The sequence below is a fragment of the Pantherophis guttatus genome, chromosome 6 (assembly GCF_059756535.1).
Source record: "Pantherophis guttatus breed Tessera chromosome 6, ASM5975653v1, whole genome shotgun sequence".
Lineage (NCBI taxonomy): Eukaryota > Metazoa > Chordata > Lepidosauria > Squamata > Colubridae > Pantherophis > Pantherophis guttatus.
The window spans coordinates 88512773-88525150 of NC_142068.1; the positions used below are offsets into that span (position 1 = coordinate 88512773).

Genomic DNA, 12378 nt, shown 5'->3' on the forward strand with positions numbered 1-12378 from the left:
CTCCCGGTTCTGTGGACTTGGCTTGGTGAGTGTGGTGTGGCTTTGATGGGCGTGGCTTGGTGGGCATGGCAGGGGAAGGATATTGCAAAATCCCCATTCCCTCCCCACTCCTGGGGGAACAATACTGCAAAATCTCCATTCCCATCCCACTCTGGGGCCAGCCAGAGGTGGTATTTGCTGGTTCTCTGAACTACTCAAAATTTCTGCTACCGGTTCTCCAGAACCTGTCAGAGCCTGCTGGATTTCACCCCTGAAGTGGCCTGTCCTGTCATAGTGTCCAGTTTGACTGGCTGATCGATGTCCCTCTTCATTTGGTTTGCCAAGTGGAGAAGCGTAATCTTATGTCATGGACGTCTGGTTAGGAACTCCTCCAATATGAAATGCATCCCATCTCCTCATCATCACAAAGCTAAACACACACACTGCTAGCTTGTACCACCTAACAGATCCTCCATGTCATTTAGAATTCTAGAATTGGCTAAGGGAGATGGGTCTATGACAACTCGCCGTGGCCAACTCCTTGCGGCCAACTCGCGACAGCCAACTCGCGACAGCCAAGGTGCTGCGGGACAACTCACTGCAGGGCAAGAGTTACACTAACATCAAAGAAATGGTGGAAAAGAGTAGGATCATTAAAGAAAGGATGCATACGGAGGGCGAAAATGAAATGTGAATGACAAACAAATAAACTAAATTTTAAAATAAATAATTACGTTAAATTTTCCCACGGAGAGTTGGCCATGGTGAGTTGCCTGCAGTGAGTTGGCTGTGGCAAGTTGGCCCCAGCAAGTTGTCTCATTCTGAAGGGAGACCTGACTTGATCTATGGAGTCTGTAGCTGCTGTTAAACATGTTGGGATTTCCATTCTCAAATATGGGATCATCTCTGTCCCCAAGCCAACCCTTGCCAGCAACAACCACCGATGTGGACAATCAACATGATCACCCAATTTTTTATATACTTCCCCCCCCCCCTTTGCTATCTTTTTAAGGCACTCATTCACCGCAAGTATAATGAGAAAGAATCTGATATAAGAATACAGGTTTGGGTGCTTTTCTGAAATTGCGTACATAATCGAACCCCAAAGACATGAGGCCACCAGTCTGAAATAAAGATTAAGTTGGCGAATTGTTGACTGCATGCACGGATGCTTGTGGAAAGATTCAAACATGCCTGAATGTGTTTAAAAGAACCTTAATGTCACAGTGATCAGTTCTGTCTTGACAATAAATAAAATAGGGAGTTGAAGGACATAATTCAAGATAACGCAAGATCAAAGAGTTTATCTATAAAACAGAGAGCAAACCCCACTCTCTTCTAGCACTGATGAGGTGACCGAGTTGGGTAATGAAACATCTGCAACAAGACCACCAATCTCAGACAGCAGAAAGGGCCCTACAGTTCAACCCTGAGTTACAAGTATGTCATTCTATTGGAGCATGTCTTTACTGAGCTAATCCTGGTACAATTCCTAAAAGTCCATTGGATTGATTGTGCCATCATTCTTGCTCAGCAGAGGAAGAAACCAAGAAGCTCAGAGACAGTACAACTCTCTCTCTCTCTCCCTCTCTCCCTCTCTCCCTCTCTCTCTCTCTCTCTCTCTCTCTCTCTCTCCCTCCCTCCCTCCCTCCTTCTCCCTCTTTCCCTTTCCCCCCCTCTCTCTGCCTCATATTGCTAAAATTGACTTGAGATTAAAATTAGTCAGAAACAAATCAGAATTTGCCAGTGTTATGGTCCGCCAGCAGCCTGCGGAGCTGGCAGCAGAGTCGGACAGTGAGGAGGCTGAGGAGGAACATGGGCCAGTCCTGTAATCTGGGGAAGGCTCAGACGAGGGCTCTGTGTCAGAGGCAGAGATGGGGCCAGGGCCATCTGGGAGTTATGCACGGACTCCGGAGCCTCCAGAGTCGGACAGCAGAGAGGCAGAGGAACAGGAGGAGCCTGTTCCTAGTGCACGCATGCGCAGAGCTGCCAGAAGGCAAGAACAGTTAAAACTAAAGGGATGACTCAGGAGTAAGGCCTGGAAATGATTGGCCCCTCCCATAAGTCTTAAAAGAGGAGCAAAGACATGTGGGCCCTTTGCAGGAAAGCAACATTGTTAATTCTGTTCCCAGTCAGCATCTCTGTTTGATTCTGAACTCCATGTGGCTTTGCCAAGTAGGTCTTTGGCAGAGTGTCAAGGGAGATAAAGGTTGGTGATTATCCCGAAGGACTTCTCCCGAAGGACTTTTTGCAACTAATTGGAACTCAGCTGTGAATGAATGTAATTCACAGCTGTTGCAATAAAAGAGGTTTTTGGGACTACTCGTGTGTTTTAATGACTCAGGAAGCCTAGGTCACAACAGCCAGGGAGCAACAGAGAATCCCAGATTGTTAGCAATAATTTGATGCCCATATACCATAGACGAGATAGATACAACACACAACCACAACATAAGCAGCTGCCCATTGCTGCCTCCATACGGCAGAGGATTTTCAGCAGATGACTCGTACGCAACCTTTCCAGTTCTACAAATTTCTGATCCTATTTCTTATGGTAAGCATTTTGGCATGTTAGATGGGAATTTAGAGATGGAATTATTAGAATCATGGCACATTCTTCTAGCTATACTTTCACAAACCAATATGCTTAGACCTTATTCCAACATTGGAAATATAGCACTAGCACTAGCCCTTAGACTTATATACCGCTTCACAGTGCTTTACAGCCTTCACAAAGCAGTTTACAGAGTCAGCATATTGCCCCCAAACAATCTGGGTCCTCATTTTACCGACTTTGGAAGGATGGAAGACTGAGTCAACCTTGAACCATTCAGAATCAAACTCCTGGAGTGAGCAGTGAGTTAGCCTGCAGTACTGCATTCTAACCTCTGCGCCACCATGGCTCTTACAGCACATGTGAAAAGCATGTAAAATAATAAGTAGGGTTAAAATTAAATGACATTTGCCCAGTATCGGGCCATATCGACACATGTTCTCTTGCCAGCATGAGGTCTTCCCCCATATATGTTGAAGGACATTGTATGCACCATGGCATGTATGAGATGAATTGTTCTTCTCCACATTCACAAAGAGTATCTTCTGTTGGATAACCCCATTTTCTTAGATTGTCCAAAGAGGCCGAAGGGGTCAAGCTATTTTCCAAAGCACCTGAAGGCAGGAGAAGAAGCAATGGATGGAAACTAATCAAGGAGAGAACCATCCTAGAATTAAGGAGAAACTTCCTGAAAGAACAATTAACTAATGGAACAACTTGCCTCCAGAAGTTGTGGGTGCTCCAACACTGGAAGTTTTTAAGAAGAGAAAGGACACCCATTTTCTAAAATGGTATAGGGTAGTGGTGAAATTCAAATTTTTTTACTACTGGTTCTGTGGGCATAGCTTGGTGGGTGTGGTGTGGCTTGGTGGGCGTGGCAGGGGAAGGATACTGCAAAATCTCCATTTCCACCCCACTCCAGGGGAAGGATACTGCAAAATCCCCATTCCCACCCCACTCTGGGACCAGCCAGAGGTGGTATTTGCTGGTTCTCCGAACTGCTCAAAATTTCTGCTACCGGTTCTCCAGAACCTGTTAGAACCTGCTGGATTTCACCCCTGGTATAGGGTCTCCTGCTTGAGTAGCGGGTTGGACTGGAAGATCCCCAATGTCCCTTCCAACTCTGTTATTCTGTCCTTTGATCTTTGATCAGTGTATTTAGAGATTTCTATACAAGCCAAGGTTGTACCTGACCACATGGCAGTCATATGGTTATACTCAACTGCCTGGTAGCTCCTTACTTGTCTTCCATAGTTCCAGGGTAGTCTGTGGCAGCTGATTGTTAAGGATGGGTGACAATGGTGGGTTGCTACCGGTTCACCCAGGATTGGGTGAACCGGTAGCCACCGCAGCGGGAGGCTCTGCCCACCTGCCCAGACGTTTCTGCGCATGCGCAGAAGCATCGTGCATGCGTGAGAGTGCACGCATGCCAACGAGCGAACCGGTAGCAGCCGAAATTGAAACCCACTACGGGTGGGTAAGTGGAAATTTTGAGGGAGGTGTTTTTCGATCTCAGTCTCAACCTTGGAGGTTGATGGTCGTAGAATACTGTAGGTGTGTTTCTGTAGATGTTGCTTTGACCCCCTCTTTCTGACATTGGCAGTTTCTCCATCTTTTGTTGCTTGTTATGTCAGGAGCTCTGGTCATGCGAAGTATGTCAATAAGAGGCTTCACCTTCCACAGATGCATTGCTACTCTTCCCAGGGGAGAACATTGGTGCAGAAATTGCTGATCCACAGTTTCCTCCAAAGTCACCTTGGATGTCAGCATTATTTGACTAGCAAGGAAAGAACGCAGGCTGCAGCATTTCCTATTTTGGACAGCTGCCTCAGATGATCGGAATAACAGAGTACAGCTTTCCTTCATTTTAGGAAAAGTTGCAAGAAGGAATGTTCAAGTGTCAATGAAGACTCAATCATCCATGCCGAAGGGGTCTAAAAGTTGAATCATGGCAACTGGTCCAAACTTTGTTAATCTGCAATGTTTCATTGCTCATTCAAGCAACTTCAGCAGACAAAGTAATAAATTTAGTTCGGCAGAAAGTCAGAGAGTTGTTGGAATGTGCCACTCTTGCCACACCAACTAAAGGGGTTTCACCCCAAAATGCATTGCAATATGCCAATCATAAGAACACTAAGATCATGACACCCGGCCCTCTCAATTCCTGGCAAATAGATGGGGAAGGAATGGAGGTAGTGACAGATTTTATTTTCCTGGGCTCTGAGATCACTGCAGATGGAGACTACAGCCAAGAAACTAAAAGATGCTTGCTCCTGGGGAGGAAAACTATAGCAAATCTAGACAGCACACTAAAAAGTAGAGACATCACTCTGCCAACAAAAATGCGTATAGTCAAGGCTATGGTTTTCCCAGTTGCAATGTATGGCTGTGAAAGTTGAACCATAAGAAAGGCTGAGCGCCAAAGAATTGAGGCCTTTGAACTGTGGTGCTGGAGAAGACTCCTGCGAGTCCCTTGGACTGCAAGGCGATCAAACCGGTCAGTCCTAGAGATCAACCCTGACTGCTCTTTAGAAGGCCAGATCCTGAAAATAAAACTCATATACTTTGGCCACCTAATGAGAAGGAAGGACTCACTGGAGAAGAGCCTAATGCTGGGAACGATTGAGGGCAAAAGAAGAAGGGATGACAGAGAACGAGGTGGCTGGATGAAGTCACTGAGGCAGTCAGCAGGAGCTTAAATGGTCTCCGGGGGATGGTGGAGGAAAGGAAGGCCGGGTGGAACATTGTCCATGGGGTCACGATGGTTCGGACACAACTTGGCAACTGACAACAATGTCAATCATTGTGATTGTTCAAGTGAGGTTATGGAAAAGCTACAAAGAACCAGACTTTGCTTGGAAATCAAAGCTGCACAACAATGAAGAAACACTGAAAGACCCACCATGGAGGATTTGGATCATTAGAATTTGCAGAAACGGCAATTGATCTGAGATAAGACAAGAAGTGCTTTTATGAAAGACTGGGGAAGTTTTATGGACTTTTTGCTGAAAATAGAAAAAAATATAATCCCAACTTCTGGATTTTAATATGAATTTTAAGAGGGAAGAAAGGTAATAAGTTAGTTTCCCAAAAAGATCAGGAGTCCACTGGAAGATGGTCGTAGCAAACCATAAAGCTGTCAAGAAAACTGCGTGGATGAAGATGCTTTACTCAACTCATGAAGATTTCACAAATCTTTATTAATCATCCCACAAATAAAGTTTCTTCCTATACATACAACTTGTCCTTTGTTTCATAATAAATGCTTTCACTTTTTGTTTTATGCTCATTTCCCCCCCCCCCCCACCGATGACCCATACCTAGGGAGGGAAATGTGTATTTGAGTCTCCCAGAATCCTAAGAAAGAATGGGAATGTCCAAAACAAAGAAGAAACATCGACTTTCCTGGTTTTCTCATGCTGTCACAAAAATAAGGTTGCTTTGGTGTTCGAACGAGCTGGACGAACAATTTAGCTTCTTAAAAGGTCCTGAGACAGCATTGCCTGCAACATGAGGAAGGATGGGTGGGATTCAAATAATCTAACAACCAGTTCTCTGCCCTAATGACCGACTGGGTGGGTGTGGTGGGTGTGGCCAGGGGGTGTGACAGGCAGTACTCGGCCTCCTGCACCCCACTGGTAGCGAAAACAGGCAGTGGGAGGGGGAGGACATGCTGCCCCCACGCTCCATTTTGGGCCTAGGAGGCCTCTCTGCAGCCTCCGGGGAGCCAAAATGGGGTGCGTGGGGACTCCTGGAAGGGTCAGGGCAGGGAAGGGACAGCCAGCAATTTAACTACCAGTTCGCCTGAACTGGCCCGAACTGGCTGAATCCCATCACTGCCCAAGAAGCATACAAGAGGACTGAGAACTGTTTAACATGAATTTAAGACTGCACGAACCACGGAGGTTAAGGGGAGAGTTGTTTCAGTTACAATAGTCCCTGAAAAGGAGCTACAATAGTCATATGTGAATACAATAGTTAAGGTATTGCACTGAGTCCAGGGAGATGGCCCCATGGACCATAGGAGGCCAGACTCCCCTGTTCTCCACTGTCTCCCAGAGTCTGCCCAAATTCATGCTCATCACTTTGATGACCCATCTAACCATCTCATCCTCTGCCGTCCCCTTCTCCTTTTGCCTTCCATCTTTTCCAACATCAGGGTCTTCTCAAAGGAGTCCTCTTCTTCTCATCTTGAGGTTCAGCTTCAGTATCTGTCCTTCCAAAGAAAGGTTAATTTCCTTTAGGATTGACTGATCTGATCTCCTTGCAGTCCAAGGGTCTTCTGCAACACCACAACCCCAACAACATTAATTCTTCAGCATTCAGCCTTCCTTCTGGTCCAACTCTCACAGCTGTATATTATTGTTAGAATGAGTGTCAGGGTTCCGGATGCTCTAATTAAATCATGAGTCTTGAGCCAATCTTCAAAAGAAATCCAGTTATTTATTAGGAACTTCATGTCGGCATGTTCCAAGTGAAGCCAACTCTGACTCTACGTAATTTATTGCCCAGTTATGACCCTGTTTTCCCTGTTCCCCCAGGGTGTGTCATCAATCATATTTGCCAATGGAGCAATTTCGCAGGTTGTAGAGATCACTCCCCTCGGCTGCTGTGGATAACTCAGGGAGACAGCCTTGAGAGAGATATGTCTGGAATGTGGTTTTGGTTTTGGATGCCATGCTGCTTCGCCTATGGCAACTTGAGAGCAGGCCAGGGATGCCTTGCGAGTTGACAATGAGATTATTAAACAGCTCCAAAGCTTGGTAGAAAGATCATGCTAAAGCTTCAGCTGTTGGAATCTGCTGTTCTTCCTTGGGATCCATAAGTCTCTCCATCCACCCACCCACCCACCCATCAGTTTCCATGCTAGACTATTTATTACACAAAGGACAAAGTTCAGTGTGGCACCTTGAAGAATAACTACCGTGTTTCCCTGAAAATAAGACCCTGTCTTATATTTTTTTTAACCCCAAAATAAGCACTTGGCCTTGTTTTCAGGGAGGTCTTATTATTTTGGGGCATGTGGAGCAAGACAGAGCTCCTCTTGCCATCTTACCTGATTTCCAACTCTGTCTCCCTAACCCTAAGCCTAGGAAATAGCGGGGACCGGCTGTGCATGTGATTTAATATTTTTGGGGAGCGCTTATTTTCATGCGGGGGAGGGCTTATTTTAGTGCATGCGCTCAAAAGTCCGTTTGGGCTTATTATATGGGGCGGTCTTATTTTAGGGGAAACAGGGTACATTGTGGCAAAGACATTTAGTCTTTTCTGATGAAATGGATTTCATCCCAAAGTGTTATTTAAAGCATGGAAATAGGGGAAACTTCCTTATTTGGGCCTGAAACAAATAACGAGAGGCTCATAGAATAAACATTTTTGCTTGGCAAATAAATGCTGTTCATAATATTATTCCTGTTGAACAGTACTAGAGTAATTAAGATGCCTAATTATGCCTTGAGGACAGCAAGCAGGATTGGAGTGCAAAGGTCTGATGAAATTTGTAATTGCACTAATAAACTCAACCGTACTCACGGTCAGCGCAGGGGACAAAGAATAACAGGATAAGACCATGGCAGACCAAGGAGAGAATTAATGTTGCAACCCTGATCCAGAGATTCGAAAATGGTTTTCCCATGTGAGAATTATAATTATAATGCTAATAATAAAAAAGAAACCCTCTCCTCTCGCCTGTCTACACCGCTACCTCACCAAGAGCAAATTGGTGATTAAAAGGTTTGGACCAACCAACTGACACCAATAACGCTATGGTGCTTAACCAGTTTTATCTCATAGGTTAGTTAGTGGATTTTGTGCTTCCAAAACACCTGGATTATTTTCTCTGTTATTCATTAAACATGAAACTCAGTCAACTGAACATTTAAAAATTTATCACAAATATCATTGACTGTGTTGTGATCCGCCAGCAGCCTGCAAAGCTGGCAGTGGAGTCAGACAGTGAGGAGGCTGGGGAGGACAATGGGCCAGTCCTGGAGTCCGGGGAAGGCCTGGATGAGGGCTCTGCATCGGAGGCAGAGATGGGACCAGGGCTCTCTGGGAGCAATGCACGGATTCCGGAGCCTCCAGAGGCAGATAGCAGAGAGACAGAGGAACAGGAGGAGCCTGTTCCTAGTGCATGCATGCGAAGAGCTGCCAGGAGGCAAAAGAAGCTAAAGCAAAAAGGACGACTCGGGAGTAAGGTCAGGAGATGATTGGCCCCTCCCAGAAGGCTTAAAAGAGCAGCAACGGCTCTTGGGATCTTTGTAGGAAAGCAACGTTGCTACATTTGTTTCTTGTCGTTGTCTCTTGCTTCTGAACTTTGTGGGGTTTTGCCAAGAAAAGCCTTTGGCAGGATGTCAAAGAAGACAAAGGTTGGTGATAAGGCCGAAGGACTGTTTATGAAGAACTTGTTTTGGAATTAATTTGGACTAAGCTGACAATGAAGTAATTCTCAGCTGTTCTAATAAAGTATGTTTGTTTAGGACTGTCTGGTAATAACTACTTGGGCCTAGGTCACAACAGACTGGTGCTGATGGTTGATACGGGTTGTTGCCAGTATCCTAGGTATCAACCAAGTATCTTCTTAAAATGTACATTTATTATTGTTGTTGTTGTTGTTGTTGTTGTTGTTATTTACTTTAGTCATTAAACATGAACTCAGTCAACTGAACATTCAAAAATGCATCACAAATACCACTGACTGGTGCTAATGTTGATACAAGTTGCAGCCAGCATCCTAGGTATTGACCAAGTATCTTCTTAAAATGTACGATGTTCCGAGTAGCACAGTTTTTTGCAGTTCCGCTGGTGTTATTGCTGGAAGCTGCAATTTCTTGATGTGTTTTTGTAAAATTCTTGGACATGGCACCAAGTGCCCTGATGACAATGGGTATCACTGTTACATGTTTCATCCATAGCCGTGTAGTTTCAATGGCCAGGTCACAATATTTCGTGATTTTTTCTAGTTCTTTTTCTTCGACTCTGGCATCTCCTGGTACAGTGATATCAATAAACTGTATGCTTCGGTTTTTGACAATTGTGATATCTGGCATGTTGTGTTCTAAATGATGAACCATCTGCATTTGAAAGTCCAACATGATCTTCACCATTTCATTTTCGACAACTTTTTCTACTTTGTGTTCCCATGACTTTTTGGATATAGGTAAACCATCAGGAAGACAGGATCAGGTATGGAGTGGGGGAAGAAAAATTATTATTATTGTTGTTGTTGTTGTTATTGTTATTTACTGGCAGTAATACACAGGAAAGGTGGAATTTTATCCAAAGCGTAGAAAATCGCACCCTTAATTATAATATGGATAGAGGAATGGAAGTTGTATTGATTGAAAAGTCAGTGATGTTATGGACAAACTATAAAAACTGGCCCTTAAAAATGAAAGCAAAAGTGTTAATCCGTCAATTATTTGCTCTCTCGTGCTCATTTTATTTTGCCTTTTTAGTTTTTCTTTCCAGCAGATACATTTGCTTGCTCGTTGTGACTGTGCTCCCTTTCGCCATATCTTCCTTTTTATCCCTAATCTCTTCTTCCTCGTCCTCTTATTTTGCTCCACCCAACTCCTTGGATTCAGAGCCACAAAAAATACCCCTTCTGATTTGGTGAAGATTAAGCTACAAGAAAACCTGGAGTCAATCTGCACTAAGGAGCAATCTACTTGAGGCTAAAACAATTAACAGAATACTAGAATAACCGAGTTGAAAGGGACTTTGGAGGTCTTCTAGCCCAACTTCTTGCTCAAGCAGGAAACCCTAAACCATTTCAGACAGGTGACTGTCCAGTGTTTTCTTAAAAACCTCCAGTGTTGAAGCACCCACGACTTCTGAAGACAAGCTGTTCCACTGGTTAATTGTTCTCCCTGTCAGGAAGTTCCTCCTTAATTCCAGGTTGCTTCTCTCCTTGATTAGTTTCCTATTCGCTTTGAGTTTTAGATCCAAACTCAGGAAAAAGTTTCAAGATCACATAAAATTACATTCCTATTTTATTTCTTTCTTCAGAAGGAATGCAACCTCTGCTTTAGAAGGCAAAAGTGTTATATCAGGACATGCTGTAACTGGATTCCCAGAGGTGTCTCATCACATCGTGACGCAAATGCTACAGCCCCCGATGCAAGGGTGGGCATCGTGACATCCCCGTTCGTGGTCATGGTTTTTGGAGTAATCTTGATTTGTTACAGACCTCTACTCGTGTGGGAAGCTGTTTCTCCTTTTCTGTTGGTTACCAGCTGAATGGTCAGGACTAACACAAGAGCTGATCCACGGAACAAATTCTTCAAATAGGTTTCTTCTAGCTAGGGCTAGAAGTGGTGGGATTCAAATTTTTCTACTACTGGTTCTGTGGGCGTGGCTTGGTGGGGCGGCACCTTGCTGTGAGTGACATCGAGTTGGCCACACCCACTCAGTCACACATGGGTGACTGGCGACTGGGTGGGCGGGGTTACTGGGTAGGCGGAGGTGGGGCCAGCCAGAGGTGGTATTTGCCGGTTCAGCAAACCAGTTAAAATTTCTTCCAAACCGGCTGAATACCACCTCTGACCAGACAGCTCCAAAGAGTGGATCTGCTCATCTTCTTAGAATTTTTTTTCCATTCCAATAATGGGATGCAGATGCAGGAGAAACATCTATCAGAGAGCCTACAGCTCTGAGATTTAGAGCACCTTGTGTGCTGAAGCATTCATAACAAGACTCTGGGGAGAGAGGCACTTAGTTGTGTAATAGCTGTGCAATGTGTTCAACACAGTGAAAGTAAGGCAATGAAGAAGGTTGGAGATGAACCAGGGAAAGACGAAGGTATACATTAAGGTTTGAGGGGATGCTGAGGAGAAAGTTAGACAGGAATTTGTGGAGAATTTCAGGCAGTGAGCAGGAAATAACAATATTGACAGCGGTTCTCCGTGTGAAAACTAATTCCTTGCACTTACAGATATTTGAGTCAGGAAGCAGTGTGCTAAGGGGGATCCCCAAAAGTCAAGTCAAGTCAACTCAGTCATCTGGTCACATTGCACTCGTGTCAGAAACACTGAGGCACTTCCGGTTGAAAGGATTAGCCAGTGACATCACCGTTGCCCGAGGGACACCCAGTTGGGGGTTCCTTTCATGACCTTGGTAGGAGCTGGAGCAAAGGACAGGAGCTCAACCCTGGCAGCTCTCGGGTCCCAAACATGGGCTTGCTAACCTCCAACCTAGCATCCTAACCACACAACTACATAAACTGGTTACGCTCCAGTTTAACTCCATCCCACCAAATGAGTTTAACTGTGGGAACTTCTAAACCCTGTCCGTCCATCCATCCATCCATCCATCCATCCATCCATCCATCCATCCATCCATCTATCTATCTATCTATCTATCTATCTATCTATCTATCTATCTATCTATCTATCTTCTATCTATCTACCCACAGCACCTGCCTGCCCGCCTGCCCGCCTGCCTGTCTCTCTGTCTCTCTATCATCTATCTATCTATCTATCTATCTATCTATCTATCTATCTATCTATCCATCCATCCATCTCTATTATTATTATTGTTGTTATTATTATCTATCCTATCTATCTATCTATCTATCTATCTATCTATCTATCTATCTATCTAAAAAATCTTATTCCAGACAGTACATCTAGTTACTCTTTAATTTACAACCCCCCCCTCAACGCCCCCTTCCTGACAACATCATGCTAAGCAAATTGCAACAAAGCAGAGGTGGAAAAGAGAACAATAATTACTGAGGCGTCTTCCGGCACTTAAAAACATGGATTTATTCACCACCATCATCCCTAACAACTAAGGGGAGGAAATAATTCTTCCTTAATGTCTCTCTCCGCTGATTTTTAACA

At 44.5% G+C, this 12378-nt stretch overlaps 1 protein-coding gene across 8 annotated transcripts in view; it reads right to left on the reverse strand.

The window, feature by feature from the left end:
• The window catches only part of ZMIZ1 (zinc finger MIZ-type containing 1), a 520224-nt gene that overhangs the window by 60593 nt on the left and 447253 nt on the right, over nt 1-12378 (reverse strand). The gene's annotated exons all lie outside the window — the stretch shown is intronic.